The sequence below is a fragment of the Oncorhynchus nerka genome, linkage group LG12 (assembly GCF_034236695.1).
Source record: "Oncorhynchus nerka isolate Pitt River linkage group LG12, Oner_Uvic_2.0, whole genome shotgun sequence".
Classification (NCBI taxonomy): Eukaryota; Metazoa; Chordata; class Actinopteri; order Salmoniformes; family Salmonidae; genus Oncorhynchus; species Oncorhynchus nerka.
The window spans coordinates 23,731,785-23,753,676 of NC_088407.1; the positions used below are offsets into that span (position 1 = coordinate 23,731,785).

The window sequence follows — 21,892 nt, forward strand, 5'->3', positions numbered from 1 at the left end:
CTTGGCCTTGTTTGTCAACATCAGTACATTTGACTTTCGCTTCCTAGCATTTAGAAGAAGTCCAACCTCTTCTGCTTTCCTGTACCCAGGCACTGGAATTCCTTCCTCATGTCAGCACACAGGCGCACCCTCATGTACCTTTACACACTTACAGGCACAGCTGACTGTGGTACCATGGTTACCAGTCTGGTTAGCTATCATTTCCATCCTTGACACTCCTGTCGTGCTCTTTGGCATATGACACAGAGTACAAGGAGTGGAATGCGTTAGCTAAACAGACTGGTTCACAGCCTAGATTGACAAACACTGACATTTCTACTCTTTGTCTAGTTGTAAAATAGACATTTATAGTAGAAAAGTTTGGTGCTTTCAAGCAGTGGTATATGAAATATCTTGAACTTAGATATTTCATTATCAAGCATTGTTCCCAAAACATCTCTCAGCCTGGCTTATACATTATATATAGAAAAGTATGTGGGTTGGTGGATTCGGCTATTTCAGCCACACCCATTGCTGACAGGTGTATAGAATTGCGCACACAGCCATGCAATCTCCATAGACAAGCATTTCGCTACACCCGCAATAACATCTGCTGAATGTGTATGTGACCAATAAAATGTTATTTGATTTAGTCAACCATTGGCAGTAGAATGGCCTTACTGAAGAGTTCAGTGACTTACAACGTGGCACTGTCGTATGATTTCACCTTTCCAACAAGTCAGTTTGTCAGATTTCTGCACTGCTCGAAGTTGAAGTTGAAATGCCAGAGTCTAGGTGATGTGGGTAAGGCGGAGTCAGGCGCAGGACACAGAGATGAGTAATAATAGTAACTTAAATCAAAAACAATCTTCCAACAAGGAGAACGAAAATCCATAATCGCATAAACAAGACAACTGACAACAATAAACACGCACAAAACCATGATGGCTCCAGAGGGTTAAATAGGGAAATAATTCAAACGTAATGGGAACCAGGTGTTTACAATCAAGACAAAACAAATGGAAAAGACGGGCGTAAACCTCCATCCTTCTTCTTCACAAAAAATAAACTTGAGGAAGCAGGTGAAGTGGAAGGCCGAAGGTATCCCTGCCCCAGGGATTCGGAAACATATGTTTCCATAGCCACCGTCTCCTCCTGTGACCAAGGATACACGTGACTCCTGGGAAGTGCTGCGTCTACCATGAGATTTATCGCACAATCCCCCCGTTAATGGGGTGGTAATTGAGTGTCAGATCTCACCAAGCTGTCTCCAAAATTGCGACCACGCTTATAGACCACCAGTGGGGGTTCCTTGAAGAGGTGTGCAATGTTTTTGTCTGTTTGCAGAATATGCCAGTGCTTTTTCAGGATTGCTTTCATTTTCTCCGAACACTTGGTATACTTGGTGCAAAAGATGGTTGCATTGTTTTTCTTCTTTGGTTGAGTTTTTAGTAATTCCTCTCTTGGTTTTTGAGATTGCATTGCAGCATCAAGAGTTTTGTCCTTGTAGCCTCTCATTTTGAAATGATCTGTCTTTTTTTAGCATTGCTGTCAAAGTCTGTCTGGTGGCCACAGATCCGTTTTACCCTGCATAACTGGCTAAATGGTAGACCATTCTTGAGGGGAAGGGGATGCATACTATCCGAACATAGCAAAGTATTGCGGTCTGTGGGCTTTGTGTATAAATCTGTGTGTAACGCATCATTTTCTATGATAATCTATAAGGCCATACATGCCCACAGAATGGGACCACCAGGCGGTCGAAGCATGTAACGTGTAAACATTGTCTGTCCTCGGTTGCAACACTCACTACCGAGTTCTAAACTGCCCCTGAAAGCAAAATCACACAAGCCTAAGATCACCACGCACAATGCCAAGAGTCTGCAGGAGTGGTGTTAGGCTCGCCGCCATTGGACTCTGGAGCAGTCGAAACGCGTTCTCTGGAATAATGAATCACGCTTAACCATCTGGCAATCTCGACGGACAAATCTGGGTTTGGCAGATGCCAGGAGAACGCTACCTGCCCCATTGCAAAGTGCCCACTGTAAAGTTTGGTGGATGAGGAATAATGATCTGGGGCTGTTTATCATGGTTTGGGCTAGGCCCCTTATTTTCAGTGAAGGGAAATCTTATCGCTATAGCATACAATGACATTCTACAGGATTCTGTGCTTCCAACTTTGTGGCAACAGTTTGGGGAAGGCCCTTTCCAATTTCAGCATGACAATGCCCCCGTGTACAAAGTGAGGTCCATACAGAAATGGCTTGTTGAGAAGAACTTGACTGGCCTCTGCACAGAACCCTGACCTAAACCCCATCGAACACCTTTGGGATGAATTGAAATGCCGACTGCGAGCCGGGCCTAATCGCCCAACATCATTGCCCGACCTCACTAATGCTCTTGTGGTTGAATGGAAGCAGGTCCCCGCTGCAATGTTCCAACATCTAGTGGAAAGCCTTCCCAGAAGAGTGGAGGCTGTTATAGCAGTAAAGGGGGGACAAACTACATATCGATGCCTATGATTTTGAAATTAGATATTCGACGAGCAGGTGTCTATATACTTTTGGTCATGAAGTGAATCTCTATTTTACGTGATGACCTTTTGCCTGATAAAGGTACACAGATCAGATATCTCAGTTGACTTATGATTACTTATAAAACAGGTTGTTTGGTTCCTGGAGGCTGATTGGACAAGAAGCATACCAAATGCTGATTGGCCGTCACAGACACACCTATGCCTGCTAACAGTTGCCTTTGAAAATTATCACTGCGCCTCAATAAAAATATAATGTTCATGTTGCTGTCCTAGTCATCTCTAGTATTTACTAACGAATAAAAGCCTCACTCTCGTCCTGTCATACCTTGGAAACAATGTACCGTACTTAGAGAGTGAATGGTGGGCAAACAAGACAAGACTATTTTTTTCTGAGCTAGGCGAAATCATGCATCACATCATTATCATGGTCAAATCCAAGTAAATGCCAATAGAAAAAACTATAACAAACAATAATGCAATTTAGTGTACTATCATTTCAGTTACAATGTTTGACGTGACTGAGTTAACTAAAGTTGGCTGGCTAGCTAGCAAGTGACAATAACTTTATTCAGCACATAGCAGGCAGTGATAACGTGTCGGGCCAAACAACACCCTTTACCTGTGACTGTATTCATGATACAGCAGTGCCTATTGTGCCTTATTTAAACAGTAATACATCAGAAGGCCATGTGATATGACATTTTTAACAGGGCTGTTTACATGGTCGTAGCCACGAGGCGAAGCCCGAAGTGAGGGCCGGCATACCGTGCCAATATCCTCCAAACACCAGCTTCGAGGGCATTATCACTTTTATACAACGGGTTACCAAACATATTCAAATAATGATTGACAAATTTTCATTAAAAACATATTTTTGATTTTATTCATACTATTTGATCCTTTCACAAATATTGTCTCGACAAAAATCTAGGGTTACCCAAGCCGGCTGGTCATTCATTCTATCGGTTAGATTGTCAGAGGTGTGACCCAATCATGAAGTCTTTTTGTTACATTTACATTACATTTAAGTCATTTAGCAGACGCTCTTATCCAGAGCGACTTACTATGGACGCGACCCAGTCGTTTGTTCTAAATATTCCATTGCCATACTGGCTGGCAACGTTCTGATCCCTTGCTTGCTAGCTGGACCGTACCACGGGTATGACAAAGCATTTCTTTTTACTGCCCTAATTACGTTGATAACCAGTTTATAATAGCAATAAGGCACCGCAAGGGTTTGTGGTATATGGCCAATATACCACAGCTAAGGGCTGTATCCAGGTCCGTAGCCGTGGTATATTGGCCATATATCAAACCCCCTTGGGCCTTACTGCTTAAATAGACACTGACTGGAATGCGGTTTTAACCTATCAGCATTCAGGAATAGACCCACCCATTGTATAATGCTTAATTATACATTATACTGATAATGATTTGGCCATAAACTAGCAGTGGGTAGCTATTAATTTAGTTTATTTGCACAAATAGAAAGACAATTTGTAACAGTTACCTTTGCATGGTTTTAAGTTACAGACTGATTGATCAACACGGGTTGAGGTGAGGAGGGGGATTATTTAAAACCTGTGGTCTTATAAAGAATCAACACAAATCACTAGTGGTTGTGAGCAATACAGATGAACATATGCCGGTGCCATATGACAGTACTCCAGCTGAATCTCAACATTGCTGAGAATGTATCTGAGAGCTCTGAGAGCTCATCCCCAAGGCACATAAAACTACCAGAACCAATCTGTCATTCAGCTGGTGATGAGGCAACTGGCTTGGGGATGGAAGGGCTGAAGAATGGGCAGAATGAAACCACCTGCTACTTCCACTACCTAGACTATTACCTAGCCTACTGGATTTCTGATGATAACCAATATATATTTCTGATATAGACCTACTGCCAAAGGTTGACTTTACAATCTAGTTCTGATCTCGAAACCAAATAATGAAAAGAGAATGTTCTTTATATGTAATTCTCAAAATAAAAAATGGGTATTTACTTTATTAGACTACAAGGCAGATTATAATCAAATTTTCTGTCATTTTATTTTTCATACATTTGATCAAGACTATTGCCTTAATCTGAGCTATCTATATGTCCGACATTTTTCAGCAATACATTCGCATTCGCTAAAAATATATCAACATTTTGACCTTTTATGTGACACAAATGTTGTGCTTCATTAAAAATGCGTGTTTGTGTGAGAGAGAGAGGGGATATATATTGTAATGACCTGACTAGCTCATAAATGAACAATTGTCCAGACAGAAGCTTGAGTTTGCGAATTGACGGTTTATTGAACCAACTCTACACAGGCTACTGTTTGGGCCGTAGCACTCGCCAAATAGATAACCCACAATCCAACCGTGACCTTCTCTTGTGAAGCCCAGATGTAAGAGAGAGAACAAAGGCTGAACCTGGTCTTAACTTCCAATGCCCAACCCCCCCTCCACGCCACTCCGCCAACCACCAGGATGCCCGGCATCAGAACATTCCAGGCATTCCCGTGATTGGCAGATAGCAGGTTGATTGACATGTCGGACCCGCGAACACCGGGTACTGGTCAGTACAACACAACCACCTCCTAGCCTAGCACATAACACACAGCTGTCTGTGCGGGTCGCTACACAGCCCCCCACCACAAAGTCCCTCGTCCCGAGGGAACAAACAAAGTCTCTGAAGCGACCCGGAGGTCTCCTTTGCCTGCGTGGCCGTGATGGTCGCAGAGTGCCCCTCTGGGAACCCGGGGATGAAGGCAGGGATATGGGGGACAAGGAAGCGGGAGCACAGTCCGTGGTTCTGGGGAACCACGCGGTGACACAGGGGGAGACAGGGGAGTGGGCTGTCTGGAGCCTTGTCTGTGGCACCTGAGGGTGGGTGCCTGGAGAATGTCATTGCCAGAGAGGGGAATTGTGGGGGTTCCTGGGGTTTGGGGAGAAGAGGCCCCTCTGTATGGGGCTAACCTGTCCCGGTGCAGTGCCACCTTTCTCCCCCTGGGAGAAGCTGCACCCGTACACAACCTCCCCTACCCTCTCCAGGACACTGCAGGGTCCCACCCAGTGACTGTCCAACTTGGGGCATCTGCCTTTTTTTCCTTAGGGGGCTGTAGACCCAGACCAGCTCCCCAGCCACAAAGTGCCTTCCCCGGGTGTGCACGTCATAGTTCCTTTTCTGCCTCACACCTGCATTCACCAGCTGCTCTCTGGCGAAGGTGTGGGCTGTCTCCAGCGGTCCTGGAGTCTCCGGGCATACTCCGGCCCCGGAGGAACATGAGGGGCTATCCAGGGGCCGACCAAACGCCATCTCCGCAGGGGTGCGGATCTCTCTCCCCAGCATGAGGAGGGCAGGCGTGCAGGAGGTGGAGTCTTGGACAGCGGAGCGGCATGCCATGAGGACCATAGGCAGGTGCTTGTCCCAGTCACGCTGGTGTTTGGAAGAGACGATGGCCAGCTGCTGTCCAAGCGTTTTGTTGAAGCGCTCCACAAGGCCATCACTTTGAGGATGGAGAGGAGTAGTGCGGGTCTTGTGCATACCCAGCCTCTCACACATGGTGGCGAACACACGGGACTCAAAGTTTCTGCCTTGGTCGCTGTGGATGGACTCTGCAGCTCCAAACCTGCTGAACATCCCCGCTGTCAGGGCGTCGACGATGGTCTCTGCCTCCTGGTCAGGCAGAGCATAGGCCTCGGGCCATTTTGTGAAATAGTCCATGGCCGTGAGCACCCAGCGGTTTCCACTGTCTGTGGTGGGGAACGGCCCAACTACATCCACTCCCACCCTCTCCATGGGAGCCCCCACTGGGAACTGTTGGAGCTGAGCATGAGAGCGGCCTGGGGGCCCTTTCTCGCTGTGCAGTTGTCACAGCGGCGACAAAAGTCCTCCACATCCCTCTTGTGCTGCCCCCAGTAGAAGCCCTGACGGAGACGGCGCAGTGTTTTTGTGACCCCAAAGTGTCCAGTCCCCACCCCCATGAGTACTCTGGAGCACAGCCTCCCGCAATGCTTTTGGGACCACCACCTGCCACCTCTCCTCTCCCGTAGCTGACTCCTTCCATGCCCGCTGTAGCACGCCATCAGCCAGCCGCAGTCTCTCAAACTTCGACCACAACCCTTTGGTCGCGAGTGAGAGCGCTGTCACCTCTTCCCATGGTGGCCTCACCTGCGCCTCTACCCACTGTAGCACTGGCTGTAGGTCTGTGTCCCGTCCCTGCTGCTGCCGCCATTCAGCCACGTCGACAGTCTGCAGCTCACAGCAGACAGGCCCGCTCGCCCGACACACTGTGGCACAGACACCCTCCTCTGCCCGCAGCTCTCTCTCCCGTCCCTCTCTCCGTTCACAGTGGCGGCAGCCGTCTGCAGTACAGGGCCGACGGGACATGGCGTCGGCGTTGGAGTGGCGTGCCCCTGCCCTGTGCACCACCGTGAAGTCATACGGCTGAAGCTCCTCCAACCAGCGTGCCACCTGCCCCTCTGGCTCTCTGAAAGACATGAGCCACTGGAGAGCAGAGTGGTCAGTCCTTACAGTAAAGGGCAGACCACCCAGGTAGTACTTGAAGTGTTTGACGGAAGCCACAACAGCCAAGAGCTCCCGCCGGGTGACACAGTAGCGGCGCTCATGTTTGTCAAATGTTTTGCTGAAGTACGCCACCACTCTCTCCCCCTCTGGCCCCACCTGGGCCAGCACCCCACCCATGCCCACATTGCTCGCGTCTGTGTCCAGGATAAAGGGCAAGGTGAGGTCAGAGGGCGAGCACGGGGGCCTCGATCAGTGCACGTTTGAGGGTGTTGAACGCCTCCTCACACTCCACTGTCCAAGTGAAAGCCTTGTCCTTCGGCAGCAGGCGGTTCAGTGGAGCAGCAACGCTTGAGAAGCCCCGTACAAACCTCCTGTAGTATGAGGCCAGGCCCAGGAAGCTCTTCAGCTGACGCTGGTCGGTGGGGTGGGCCAGTCTCTGACAGCCCCTACCTTGTCCTCCATGGTGCTGATCCCCTCCTTCCCCACTCGGTGGCCCAAGAAGGACACCTCTCTCCTCATGAAGTGGCACTTCTCGGGGTGGAGCTTCAGACCTGCGGCAGCCACCCTCTCCAGCACACGCCGTAGCGCCCCCAGGGCTGACTGGAAGGAGCTGCCATGGGCCAGGATGTCATCGAGGTATACCAGACACTGCTGTCGGGGGATGCCATCCAGCACCCTGTCCATCAAACGCTCAAAAGTAGCTGGAGCGTTGCACAGGCCAAAGCACAGGACCTTGAACTGCCAGTGTCCTCTGTTAGTGGAGAACGCAGTTTTGGCTCTGGCCTCTGGGGAGAGGGGCACCTGCCAGTAGCCGCTGCGGAGGTCTAGTGAGGAGAACCAGGAGGACCCCTAACCAGGTCCAGCGACTCATCGATAGTATGGGGTATGAGTCCTTCCTGGTTACCTCATTCAGCCGCCTGTAGTCCGCACAGAACCTCAGCTTGCCCCCTTCTTCGGAACCATGACGACTGGCGCCGCCCAGGGGCTGTCTGAGGGCTCAATGAAGTCTGCCCGCTGCATCTCCAACACAGCCTTGTCTGCCGCCTCCTGGCGTGCCAGCGGATACGGCGGGGACGCATCTTGATGGGTCGAGCATCACCTGTGTCGATCTCATGCTGCACCAGAAGAGTCTGACCCACCTCTTCCTCACTCAACGCAAAGCTGTCTCTGAATTCAAACAGCAACTGCCACAACCGTTCCTGCTGCTCAGGGTCAAGACCAACACAGTTCCTCCCCATATCTCCCTCACTGCAGACAGTGTCCTCTCCTCTCCCATCTGGGGTAGCTGGGCTGGGGGTGCGGCCCGGGCTCACAGAGGGCTGTGTCATGGAGGTAGCTGGGGAATGTAACACACCGCCGTAGGTGACAGGGGACTGGGGAAAAGTCACACACAGCTGTGGGGGAGGGCGCAGCCATGAGTCTCTGCTGCTTTAACTGTTGGAGTAAAGGGTTTGTTGGGTTGAGTGAATGTGACATTAGGGGGCCATGGTGACTTCCGTCCCTCCCTGGAAGCTCAGTGTGCCCCTATTTAGGTCTAACTGGCAGCCTGTGCTCCTAAGAAAGTCCAACCCCAGGATACAAGGGTCCTGCACAGCCGCCACCCACACAGGATGACGCACAGTCCTGCCCCTACTGTCAGAGTCATTATTCCCTTCCCTTTCATGGGTGCCAGCTCACCTGTGACTGTGCGGAGCTGCACAGTTGTAGGCTCACACTGAGTCCAACCTGGCACAATATCTGGCCTCACCAGGGTTACTGTGGACCCAGTGTCCACCAGGGCGGAGCAGGGCACCCCTCCACAGTGACAGGGACATGACAAAAGTCCCCAACACAGGTCCGGCCCACCACAACAACAGGCTCCCTCCGCTTGCCCTCGTCTGCTTCTGGGGAAGTGGAGCCTTGCTTCCCCGTCTGTGCCGGTGGGCTCCTCCTGAAGATGATGGTGGTTGGGATAGAAAGCCAGGGGTCCGCACTACCCGGTCTATGCGGACCCCGAGCCGTTTCCCTGAGCTCTGGGGGACATGGGGCAATCTCGGCGCAGATGGCCTGGCTGGCCACAACCCCAGCAGACCCTGGGACCAGGGCTTGTGTTTCGTGCCGCCTGTAGCGACACAGCCCGAATGAGTTCTGTCACTTCGGCCACCCAAGCAGGCTTTTCCGGCTCCGGGCTGCTCTGCCCCCCAGCTCGCACAGAGGGTGTGTCTCCCTGCACCCCCACCAAAGCCCCAGCCCACACCAGCTCCCTCTCCAAAGCCATCTCCAAGGCTGTCTGCAATGACTCAGGATGAGCCAGCTGGGTCTGTATGCGCAGCTCCGTAGGGGAGAGCGCCTGTATGAACTGGTCCCGTGCTAGCTCGCTCTGCACGGAGGGGGGCATGTGAGCATATATGCCCGCCGAGAGAGGCTCTCAATGTCATTAGCTAGCACCCGTAGAGGCTCTCCAGGCTGCCTGCGTCTATTCCTCAGTTCGGAGCGCAGTAGCCCGGGCTGTACACACTGTCCATAGCGCCTCCTCAGTGCTCCCACTAGAGCACCATAATCATGCCTGTCCTCGGGGCTAATCAATATCAAACAGGACACAGCTTCATCCGTGAGGCATAAAGCCAACTGCAGTGCCCTTTCTTCATCCGACCACCCCTAAAATGAGCTAACAGTTCAAACTGAGCATGAAAAGCTTCCCAATCCGCCTTACCGGAATACTTGGGTCTTAACAGATACGGACGCAGCCGGGAACTGGGCGCCGCCATGTTTGTTTACATCCTGAGCCCCAGATTCCTCGTCACGCCGCGTCGACGTCGCCACTTCGGTCCGCCCACCAGAATCCGCGCGAAATACACTCGACGAAGCACTCATGCCCGCTTCAGCCACCATCACTCCAACGTCCTCCCTCAAGCGGCCTCTGCGCTCCGACGCCCTGGCGATCTCCTCAGACAGAACCCCGACGTCCATTCACACGCACCTCCTTGGCCATAATCGTCCCCTACCTCCACCTTCACTTTCGGATTCCCTCGAAGCATTTTCAATCCCCGTTCTCACCTACGGTAGCTAGCCACATAAGTCAGCTAGCTAGCTGGCTAACTTGTATCAACGTTTTTACTTCTGACACCAATGTAATGACCTGACTAGCTCATAAATGAACAATTGTCCAGACAGAAGCTTGAGTTTGCGAATTGACGGTTTATTGAACCAACTCTACACAGGCTACTGTTTGGGCCGTAGCACACGCCAAATAGATAACCCACAATCCAACCGTGACCTTCTCTTGTGAAGCCCAGATGTAAGAGAGAGAGAACAAAGGCTGAACCTGGTCTTAACTTCCAATGCCCAACCCCCCCTCCACGCCACTCCGCCAACCACCAGGATGCCCGGCATCAGAACATTCCAGGCATTCCCGTGATTGGCAGATAGCAGGTTGATTGACATGTCGGACCCCGCGAACACCGGGTACTGGTCAGTACAACACAACCACCTCCTAGCCTAGCACATAACACACAGCTGTCTGTGCGGGTCGCTACAATATATACATTAGTAACATTAGTAATAATTAGTAATATTTTATTTTAAAAAGTTCGTATGGAAAACGCACATCTGGGTCCTCCAGATTGCAAGTGAGTTAAAGTGAATCTAAATCGAAAGTGAAATTTTGAAAAGCCACGTGCGGTAGTTTGTTCTCTTTCTCGAAGTTGGCTCTATCGAGTGATCTGCCATTGCGCTGAAAAATCGGTGAAGTCCGTAAATTGATGGTAGGCCTTTCAGTTGTTTTGTTCAGTGTTATTACAGTGGTCAAATTTTGCCTACATGAAACAGTAATGGAGTAATCGTGTATACACGTATTGTAAGGCGCCTGCTGTCCGGTTCCACGCTAAATTCCAGCTCTGCTGTAGACTATTCATACTTCGTTAATGTAGGCTATTCATTCATGCATGCGCATTTTTGTTGATATTCTTCAAATCTTGACGACTGACTCTGGGTTATCGAAATAGTTCTGGACAATAATTTCAGGCGTAAATAAAATAAAAACATTGAAAGTAGACTAGACCAGATACACAACGAAATTCTGATGGTTAGGGTATGGTATGTGGATGAAGGTCATACTTAGGCGTATAAACTATAAAGGGAAATAAACAATCTTCTACCCGGTAACTGGCACCCCGGGGTGCGTTAAAAATCCATTTAAAAAGTTTTATCTAGAAATTCTTTAGTAAGTAATACTTAAAAGCTGAGTCTAGTTTTAATAAAATATGAGGGGGATGGTGTTGCACATGTCACTGTTGATAATGGGATATGATAAAGGGTGAGTCGGTCAAGGATCGATGCAGACAAGGTGGTAGATTGTACGACAAGCGACAGGTTTATTTCAAAGTGGAGATATCTGGTACAGCGTATATACGGGCCCCTCTGTTAGCTCATCAGAGACTAGCAAAAAAAGACCCTAGCTAACAATGGGTACAAGCTTCATATACAGAACAGAAAGTGGGTTGATATCTAGGAGATCGGATCTTCGGATTGGATCAGGCTGGGGTGTAGTCATCCGGCATTGGCTCTGTTGTCTGTCCGTCATCGTAGAATCCTGCCATGCCTGTTCTTGGTCGTCACACCCCGTTCAGCTGAAAAGGAGATCTGGTGTGTGCGCTATCTTCAGTCACACAATGTTCGGCTGGGAGGGAGATTATGTGTGTGTGTTAGTTTGTCTCTAAGTCTAGGCTTTCTGCCAATCTGTGGGTGTCTTATCTGGGTGTCCTCGGCAGCTATGTGTACTGTATGTGCGTCGTCCCTGTCTTCTGGGGTCAGTGTGTAAGAGCGTATGCGTCCCTATCTTCAGGGGAGTTGTGGCCGAACTGCCGGCTAGCACCTGTGGCTAGGAGTATTCTGTTGTGACAGTGTTCTGGATGATTACAGTGAGTGTGTGTGTGTGAGAGATATCCTGTATGGGGCCCAACCTGTTTTACTATGTGTCTCAGCTATAGTAGTGTAATGTCACCTACATAGGAATTAGCAGTAATGTAATGTCACCTACATAGGAATTAGCAGTCCTCTACAAATCCCTCTCTTCACGTCTCCCCAGAGACGTGACACAACCTAACTAGATTCTGATACAAAAGAAAACTTTTCCCAAAGGGGCTATAAAAAGGCACAACATTAAAAAGAAATGGATGTATATGTATTACCACCAAGTTCTCCACTCAATCCCACTATGTACTAAGTTGGCTACCAGCCACCTAGGAACTTACAACCCTCATTTAACAATTGCGGAGAACAACAGCTCTAAGCTATAAGTAAAATGTTTGTCCACATAAGCCAACCTTTTCCAGCAGGAAAAAGTTGTGATACCCTCTCTTCACATCTCCAAAGAGATGTGACACTCTCTAAAGGGTATTCTCCACCTCATCCTCAAACTCTGGCAGGTCATTAGCAAGCAGAGGATACATCTGGGAAGGGGAAGAAGGGTCAATAGCTCTGGAGATAACTCTAGCAGTAAGGGACCGTATACATGGAATGCAACCGCAGCCGCACAACACTAAAATGGCTGCAAAAACTAAAAGATGGGTCTCATGCTCCATACCGTTATCTCGCACCTGGCTCCTGTTATCTAACAAAAGACTGCTTGTTCTCGCAACCCCACGCTCTGAATGTGCCCTCCCTTCTGTATTTTCCCAGCATGAGAAAGTTCCATGGCCCTGATACTTTCAACAATGTTTCAAATCAGCTAGAGAACATAACACATACACACATCCACCCAAGGCAACAGCAGATAATATATATGGTAATGGCTATAATGTAAAATAACCCCAAAGGTGTGAAATTTAAGTCCCCCTTTTGACACTCATTATCCTTTATTTCAGCAGTCATAGCATTTCATGAAAATAATAAAAAGTTTATTATTAATAACAAGTGATATATGTCTATTGTTATATGCGTTTCCCCCTTTTGACACCCACAAGGGTGTCACTTATCAAAAACAGGATAAAACTTTATTGTTATTGACATGTAAGATGTAGGATAAAACTTTGGTCATGGAAAACAGAGGAAAGAATTATTAGAAACCATCTGGTCCTCTCAGCTACTTCTATCCTGTATCAGGTGGGCTCCTTGCCACCCAGGGACTCTAAACCTTTACAACAGGGAGAACAAACATACTGGAAAGAAAACCTATCATAAAAATTTATAACAAGGAACTGTGGTGGTGTAAAATTATTCTACTACCTCACCCACAGCATACCATGGGTCATCCTCAGTCAGTCCCATCCTCTCCTGAAAGCATTCTTCCGTATCGGCATCTCCAACTGGAGCATCAAGCAAAGGCAACATGCCTGAAGCCTTCACCATATCTGTAACATATTTCTTAGAACACGGTATGATGCAAGCAGCACATCACATCAATAACAAATAATACAAGAATTAGGGTCAGAAATCCAGTAACCATCATATCAGTGTACTTACCAAACCAGGCCAAGAGAACAGACTCCTCCACCCCCCCCCGTGGACCTCATCTTATCAGATGCAGTGCATCAAGCCCGCCCTAGATATCATCTGGACTGGTATTATTAGGAATATACGTGCAACATTGTTTACCGAACATCTTGCAAACGTCCCCCTGACTGGCAAGAAGCATATCCAAGGCAAGTCTATTCTGTCTGGAAACCCCAAATGTGGCCTCAAGCTGTTCAGACATACCAGTGAGTGCATCACGGGAGTAATTCACAAACCGCTGTTGATTATAGTAGATATAATTAATCCATGCAGTCTGTCTAGCATCCACCATGGCTGGACCCATAGTAGGTAGTAAGTGCCAGAGTCCATCATTCCTACCCAAGGCCTGAAACTCATGAGGAACCCCACTGGCACACCCAACAGGTTAGTGTTTATGTCAACTACATTCTCTGAGCGCTACGTCTATGTCTCCCATGGGATGGAATGTTTTCAGGTCCCTTGGATACAGAACCCAACAGCTGTTCAGCAGTAACATCAACAATGGTCAGTGGAATTATCAAACTGGTCAGAGCACACGTACCTTGCCATTCTCCTCTAAGAATGGGTCTCAGCACTCTTGGCTCCACTCATCCACCTCACATCAGCCTGTAACTGGCCAAGTGGAATTAATGGTTATGTTACTACTGCAATCAGCTTCAGGCAATCCCCCATAATCAATGCCATTACCTGTACCCGTGATGCACTCTTAATTGCCCCCATATGCCTCAACACCCCAAGAGGCCCGATGAGGAGGTACTGCAGGAAACACAAGGCTCAAAGAGGAACAGAGGGTTGAATTGGGCTTAACCTGGTAAAAACTTCTCAGAATACACAACCACCCCTCTCCTTCTCCTACAGCAAATGGGTGTGTAGCCAGAACAGGTCTAGCATGACTACAAATAATGCAGTCCTTTCCTCTCAGGGTTTTAGCTGTGTACCTCATATAAGACAGCCACAAATTGTCCCTACTATCAAAACCAGTCTCAGTTCCTAATTGATCAATATCCGAATAGTCTCTAACATTAATTACCTGAATGGTATTTTTAACACAGTGGTGGTAGACCTCTGGTCTTGGCAGTACCTTAATAGAAAACACACCCATCATGTCTGTCCTCGTCCTTTGTAGTCCGAGGGTGTGAGTGCCTGCATCAGAGAGCTTAATAGTTTTGATGGTTAGTAGGATTTCATCACCTTTACAAAGTTCAACATTGCTCCCAGGTTTCCCCATATCATGGAAAACCTATCCACCCTTGTGGGATCCCCCTTGCTATAAGGATACCCTCTTCTCCAATCCTAGAACTGTCCGAAGTCGGTTATCATGTAATCTCTACTCTAACTTCTTGTCTACCCCGATCTAGGGATCTCTTATGCTCATTTTGGAACAAAATACACATCACTTAGCCAGAGCCAGACACATCCTCACTTCTATGAACAAAAACAGGGGTGATAGGACAGGTAGGGTTACTTCATTCGAGAGTTGGCCCCCGGAATTCTGTTAATTCCAGTTCTTCTCTCGAACACTGTTTTAATGTCCGACAGTGAAAAAATGTTTCTTAACCTTCCGCCGTGCGATATGAATCTGGGTAGCTCTTTCAGCTAGCTGTCACCAGGGGTCATCTATGGTCCCCAAGCCTCTGGGACTGGATTGAGTGACTTCACCTGTAGTTCACCTGTAATGCATAAAATCCTGGACATACAGGCTTGGTTAACAAACAATTTCTCATATGTTTTATCTGATTATATCTTTAACTTCTATGCCCAATTGTTAGCTTACATATTTTTTTTATTTATTATTAGTTTCTTATCCAATCGGCCCCATCCTATCCTAGACCACATTTACCCATCCCCCTTTTGATACCTGGCTCTGCCCAGGTAACAACCTTACCTACTCTAAATCATGACTTAGGTAAGATTAGTATATTATCCTTATGTCTGACATCATCATGAAGGAGCGCCCCCATCATTTTCCACATGTCCAACTCTCTCCCCTGTCTCCACTCAGCAACTGTTATCTTTGCCTGTCCTGCCCCCCCCCCTTTCCAAAATCTCTCCTCTGCTCTCTCCAACTTTCAAGGTCTCTGCAGTGCGGGCGGAGGGCCCCTCCGTCTGCCTTTTCCCCTATCTGTAAAATACCATGTCTCTGGGAACGTGAAAATCCCCTTAACCCAAACGTTTACTACAAAAACAAAACCTAATAATTATGATAATCCCCTCAAACTCAAATAATTTGTCTCGGTGTTTCATGTTTTATTCGTGTTTCTCCAAATTGTCTCCCCAAAAATACTTCTTAGATACCCAGCCATTATACACACAAACAACTGTGATAAACGTGCACTGTCCCTTTAACATAAAAACCTCAGCCTGCAATCCCCTCTGCGGGCCTTTCATTGTTCCCCATAATGAAAACAGATTCTAATGTTAGTCTACCTTAACCTCCTGTTTAATTTCAGTGGTTTTATCTGAACAATCAAACCAAAATCAATAACCAGGAAGAACTTGTGTAAACTAATTAAAAGAACAAAATAAATCTACCTTATTTCTCAGCACTTGGTTAGAACACCACTCCCGTCTTACATCGACCACGCCCGTCGCCCCTTACCTAGTGTATATCTTATCTATTACTCAGTGGCTCAATTAATGTTTATCGTAAGTATGTTCAGATGTTGATTATGTAATTCTACAATATTAGTATAGTTCAAACCTCATAATATAACTCTACACACAGAATTTTACGTTAATAGAGTTTAACACCTTTTCCAACAGTCATGCACACCCCCCAATATTCTATGATATAACTCTCATCAGCAAGCCTGCGACTTTTTCAACATTCTCACCGGTACCAGCTCCACAAATCTTCCACATACAAATCTTCATTCTCCCCAGCAAGCAGACCAGTAGGAGATGCAATAGCCCCACCTTTTGTCCATTCTCTGTACAGCTTCTCACCCCGTCTCCTCCACTCCTTGCCCTCTCTGCCTTTATTTAATCCTAGAGTGGACTTCAGCGCTCTCAACACCTTTTCCATTTCCAACGACATTCCATGTACACTACAATACTGCCAACAACCCATGCCTTTACTGAAACCCAAGTGATACCCTTTCCCTACGGCTAAATCGGCCCCCAATTAGTTGGTGATCACTCATACATGTAGTCCCAGACTATCCATTCAAGCTTTGGTGGCCACCCGTTACCCATCATTCATACATGTAGTAAGTGTTCTCTGTTACCACCTACCAGCCAGGCATACTAGTACATCCCATACACAATGCACCATTAAGTATGGTTGATCAATAATAAAATTGCAGTTGCCAATGGAGATATTACTTTCTCAACTATTTTCCAATCTCACACATCATTGTAGTTTAAATTTAGTAACTTACATCAAACAGGTATCTCACAAAACTACATTTGGATAACTCCAATGTGCAGAACTTTAGTTTTTCACAACAGGTGTCTGCTTACCCTTTTTATTTGACCGGTCAAGATTTGTGAGACACACCGTCCGACGACAGTACTGGCCAATCGGCTGGCACACCAATGTCCAGCGATGTCCTTTTACCAGACCACGTCGGGGTCACCATTTGTCATTTATTGTATATTTTAGTAAATATATATGTATATTTTGACCAATTGAAATATATATTCAGACTATCTGAGTATACTTAGCCCGTCACTGGTAAATACCCGTGATGAATTCCTGGAGCCACGTACTCTGCCTTATCTCAGAGCTGCTCCCTCGTATATTCAGTTTGAGAAAAAACGCATGGGTTTGTATAGAGATCAATTCGACTATTTAGTCTTGATATTGAATATTGTGCTCAGATCTTATTTCAATTATACATCAGTCATTTTGTTCCTGATTATACATTTAACACAGAAGTCATAGGTACATACAACATAGAAGATTCGGATTTATCAAATAACCCTTATTGAATTCTCTCTCTCTCTCTCTATCTAACCACCAACAATCTTAATGGAAACAATTACAAGCACATTGCATTTTAATATAAACAGTTACAAATAGACAAAACAAGACAAAACAACACGTTATATCTCTGACCCCTGAAAGCCGATCCTTATCAGCGAATCTCTTATCAGACTGGCCTAGACCGGGCCGCAGGACAAAATTACAATTTGTCCCCCTCGGCGCCAGGTTTAATGAATAGTAGTTAACTATCCCCTACTGATCTCTATTCCTGATCCATATCGAGCTGAACCCTATCAGAGTTTATTACACATGTCCGATCCTTATCAGAGAATCTCTTATCAGACTGGCCTAGACCGGGCCACAGGACAAAATTACAATTTGTCCCCCTCGGCGCCAGGTTTAATGAATAGTAGTTAACTATCCCCTACTGATCTCTATTCCTGATCCCTATCGAGACTATCCTAGTCCTTAAAGTGATCTCTCATCATTGAAAGCTATCAGACTGTGCTGACCCCCTACTGATATCTCATCAATGATTTAGATCACCCGGTCGTCACCGGTTTGTCACCACATATATTCTGTACTTTCAACTTGTCAGCAAATTATAAATTTACACAAGAATTCATACTCACTCTGTAATACTGATCAAAATTTAGACAAGACTATACGAAAATATGCTAAGTTTGATTTAACAGGTTTTGCTTACCTTGTTTGTGGTGCGCCTTGTGATCAGTTTACCGAGTTGAGCAGAATTGTTGTCCTCCCCCGAATTCCTTCACCTCTGTCCTCTGTGAATCGTCCTTTCACCCTCTCTCCCTCTCACACCCAAATCAACTCACTTTGATGGATCGTTATTTAACCATCCTCTGGCTACCATTTCTGTTGATAATGGGATATGATAAAGGGTGAGTCGGTCAAGGATCGATGCAGACAAGGTGGTAGATTGTACGACAAGCGACAGGTTTATTTCAAAGTGGAGATATCTGGTACAGCGTATATACGGGCCCCTCTGTTAGCTCATCAGAGACTAGCAAAAAAAGACCCTAGCTAACAATGGGTACAAGCTTCATATACAGAACAGAAAGTGGGTTGATATCTAGGAGATCGGATCTTCGGATTGGATCAGGCTGGGGTGTAGTCATCCGGCATTGGCTCTGTTGTCTGTCCGTCATCGTAGAATCCTGCCATGCCTGTTCTTGGTCGTCACACCCCGTTCAGCTGAAAAGGAGATCTGGTGTGTGCGCTATCTTCAGTCACACAATGTTCGGCTGGGAGGGAGATTATGTGTGTGTGTTAGTTTGTCTCTAAGTCTAGGCTTTCTGCCAATCTGTGGGTGTCTTATCTGGGTGTCCTCGGCAGCTATGTGTACTGTATGTGCGTCGTCCCTGTCTTCTGGGGTCAGTGTGTAAGAGCGTATGCGTCCCTATCTTCAGGGGAGTTGTGGCCGAACTGCCGGCTAGCACCTGTGGCTAGGAGTATCCTGTTGTGACAGTGTTCTGGATGATTACAGTGAGTGTGTGTGTGTGAGAGATATCCTGTATGGGGCCCAACCTGTTTTACTATGTGTCTCAGCTATAGTAGTGTAATGTCACCTACATAGGAATTAGCAGTAATGTAATGTCACCTACATAGGAATTAGCAGTCCTCTACATCACCATTAATTAATATCCACACTATGGGGAGATTTGATGAAAAGTCCATATTTTTAACTCACCTGCATACTAATTTTCTTTGTTATTTCATTGTTGATCCTTTTCCATACAATCCATTATGTACAATTGCACTAAATATGATTTGAATAATGCAAGATTTTAAATCCCAGCAGTCTTCAAAATTACATTCAGGAGCAAAAGTTTTTCAATAGTTGCTTTTACTTCATAAAAACATGATTTATTGGAATATAATATTGAAATGGAAAATAAATAACAGCGGACCAAAGCGCAGTGTGGTGTGAATGCATCATTTAATAGATGACGAAAAACACGAAGTAACCTGTACAAAAACAATAAACAAATAACGACCGTGACGCTATCATAAGAACTGTGCTGACACAAGCAACTAACATAGACAATCACCCACAAACAAACAGTGAAACCCAGGCTACCTAAGTATGATTCTCAATCAGAGACAACTAATGACACCTGCCTCTGATTGAGAACCATACTAGGCCGAAACATACAAATCCCAAAATCATAGAAAAACAAACATAGACAGCCCACCCCAACTCACGCCCTGACCATACTAAATAACGACAAAACAAAGGAAATACAGGTCAGAACGTGACATTATGACATAACATTGAAGGCTGTGCAATGTAACAGGAATATTTAGACTAATGGATGCCAGCCCTTAGATAAAATACGGAACGGTTCCGTATTTCACTGAAAGAATACATGTTTTGTTTTCGAGATGATAGTTTCCGGATTCGACCATATTAATGACCTAAGGCTCGTATTTCTGTGTGTTATTATGTTATAATTAAGTCTATGATTTGATAGAGCAGTCTGACTGAGCGATGGTGGGCACCAGCAGGCTCGTAAGCATTCATTCAAACAGCACTTTAGTGCGCTTTGCCAGCAGCTCTGCTGTTTATGAATTCAAGCCTCACAACTCCCGAGATTAAGCTGGTGTAACCGATGTGAAATGGCTAGCTAGTTAGTGGGGTGCGCGCTAATAGCGTTTCAAACGTCACTCGCTCTGAGACTTGGAGTAGTTGTTCCCCTTGCTCTGCATGGGTAACGCTGCTTCGACGGTGGCTGTTGTCGATGTGTTCCTGGTTCGAGGCCAGGTAGGAGCGAGGAGAGGGACGGAAGCTATACTGTTACACTGGCAATACTAAAGTGCCTATAAGAACATCCAATAGTCAAATTTACATTTAAGTATATGAAATACAAATGGTATAGACCTCCAGTGGAACAGAAAAATAGGGGGAGGGGGTCCTATAATTCCTATAATAACTACAACCTAAAACTTCTTACCTGGGAATATTGAAGACTCATGTTAAAAGGAACCACCAGCTTTCATATGTTCTCATGATCTGAGCAAGAAACTTAAACATTAGCTGTCTTACATGGCACATATTGCACTTTTACTTTCTTCTCCAACACTTTGTTTTTGCATTATTTAAACCAAATTGAACATGTTCCATTATTTATTTGAGGCAAAATTGATTGGATTGATGTTTTATATTAAGTTAAAATAAGTGTTCATTCAGTATTGTTGTTATTGTCATTATTACAAATAAAAAAAATGTGGTACCGGCTGATTAATCGGTACCGGCTGATTAATCGGTACCGGCTGATTAATCGGTACCGGCTGATTAATCGGTACCGGCTGATTAATCGGTACCGGCTTTTTTTGCCCTCCAATAATCGGTAGCGGTATCGGCGTTGAAAAATCATAATTGGTCGACCTCTAGTACCGACAACCTGGATGGTAAACTGCTGAGGTTGGTAGCGGAATATATTGTGACTCCTGTTTGCCATATCTTAAATGTAAGCCTAAAAGATGGTGTGTGCCCTCAGACATGGAGGGAGGCAAAGGTCATTCCAACTACCCAAGAATAGCAGAGCACCCTTTAATGGTTCAAACAGCCGAACAATCAGCCTGTTACAAGTGCTTAGCAAACTTTTGTAAAAACATTTGTTTGATCAAATACAAGTTATGTTACAGAAAACAAATTAACCACAGACTTTCAGCATGCTTATAGGGAAGGGCACTCAACATGCTCGGCACTGAAAGAAATTGATAGTAGAAGATTGTGGGAGCTGTTTTGTTCGATTTCAGTGCAGCTTTTGATGTCATTAATCATAACCTATTCCTGAAAAAAAACGTACGTGTTATGGATTTACTTTTTTTTTTTTTATAAAAAAAAAAAAATCGGAAAACTTCATTTTTGGGGCAAATCACTTGCCCAATGCTGAACCTCATTTAGATCTATTAAGCTCATTCAACCAGACAGGCCCTACAGGCCTTAGTTTTGTGGCACTACTGCCCAGCTGTTTGGTCATGTGCGGCAAAGACGGTAGGCTATGTATGATGTTTTAAATGTATGTAGTTCAGTCCTTGACTAATAATGTTCTGTACTATGTATTATGTTGTGTTTCATGTGGACCCCAAGAAAATGATCTAATGCTTTTGCAGTGGCTAATGGGGATCCTAATACTGATTTAATAAACATATCGAATTTAACTTGGAGTCATGGGATGACATGTTGTGTGGTCCACCCACCACAAGTTGTCGGGAAACCATGCAGTTTATTAGGCTACAGATGAAATAAGTTATGATGAACTTCACAGGGTGGTGAAAGTGGAAGGTGATGAGCTTGATGCTCCTTTCCAATAAATATTGAGGGTTTCACTCTTTTGACATGATCGTCTATGCTCTGCTGCTGTTTGACAAATACAAATAATCTCGCTCTTTTGTCCATAATAATCTCATCATGTAGGCTATAGTA

At 46.0% G+C, this 21,892-nt stretch overlaps 1 long non-coding RNA gene across 3 annotated transcripts; it reads right to left on the reverse strand.

Moving 5' to 3' along the window:
• Nucleotides 1-11,364: 11,364 nt before the first annotated feature.
• LOC135574299 (uncharacterized) lies at nt 11,365-19,086 on the reverse strand. 3 transcript variants are annotated; one of them, XR_010465304.1, is made up of 2 exons: nt 18,143-19,086; nt 11,365-15,178 (listed from the first exon to the last, which is right to left on the reverse strand). It is a non-coding gene; the product is annotated as an uncharacterized LOC135574299 (long non-coding RNA). The 3 variants fall into 3 exon arrangements; XR_010465302.1 differs by having other exon boundaries at nt 11,365-15,195; XR_010465303.1 differs by lacking the exon at nt 18,143-19,086 and adding an exon at nt 16,041-18,136 and having other exon boundaries at nt 11,365-15,195.
• Nucleotides 19,087-21,892: the final 2,806 nt, after the last annotated feature.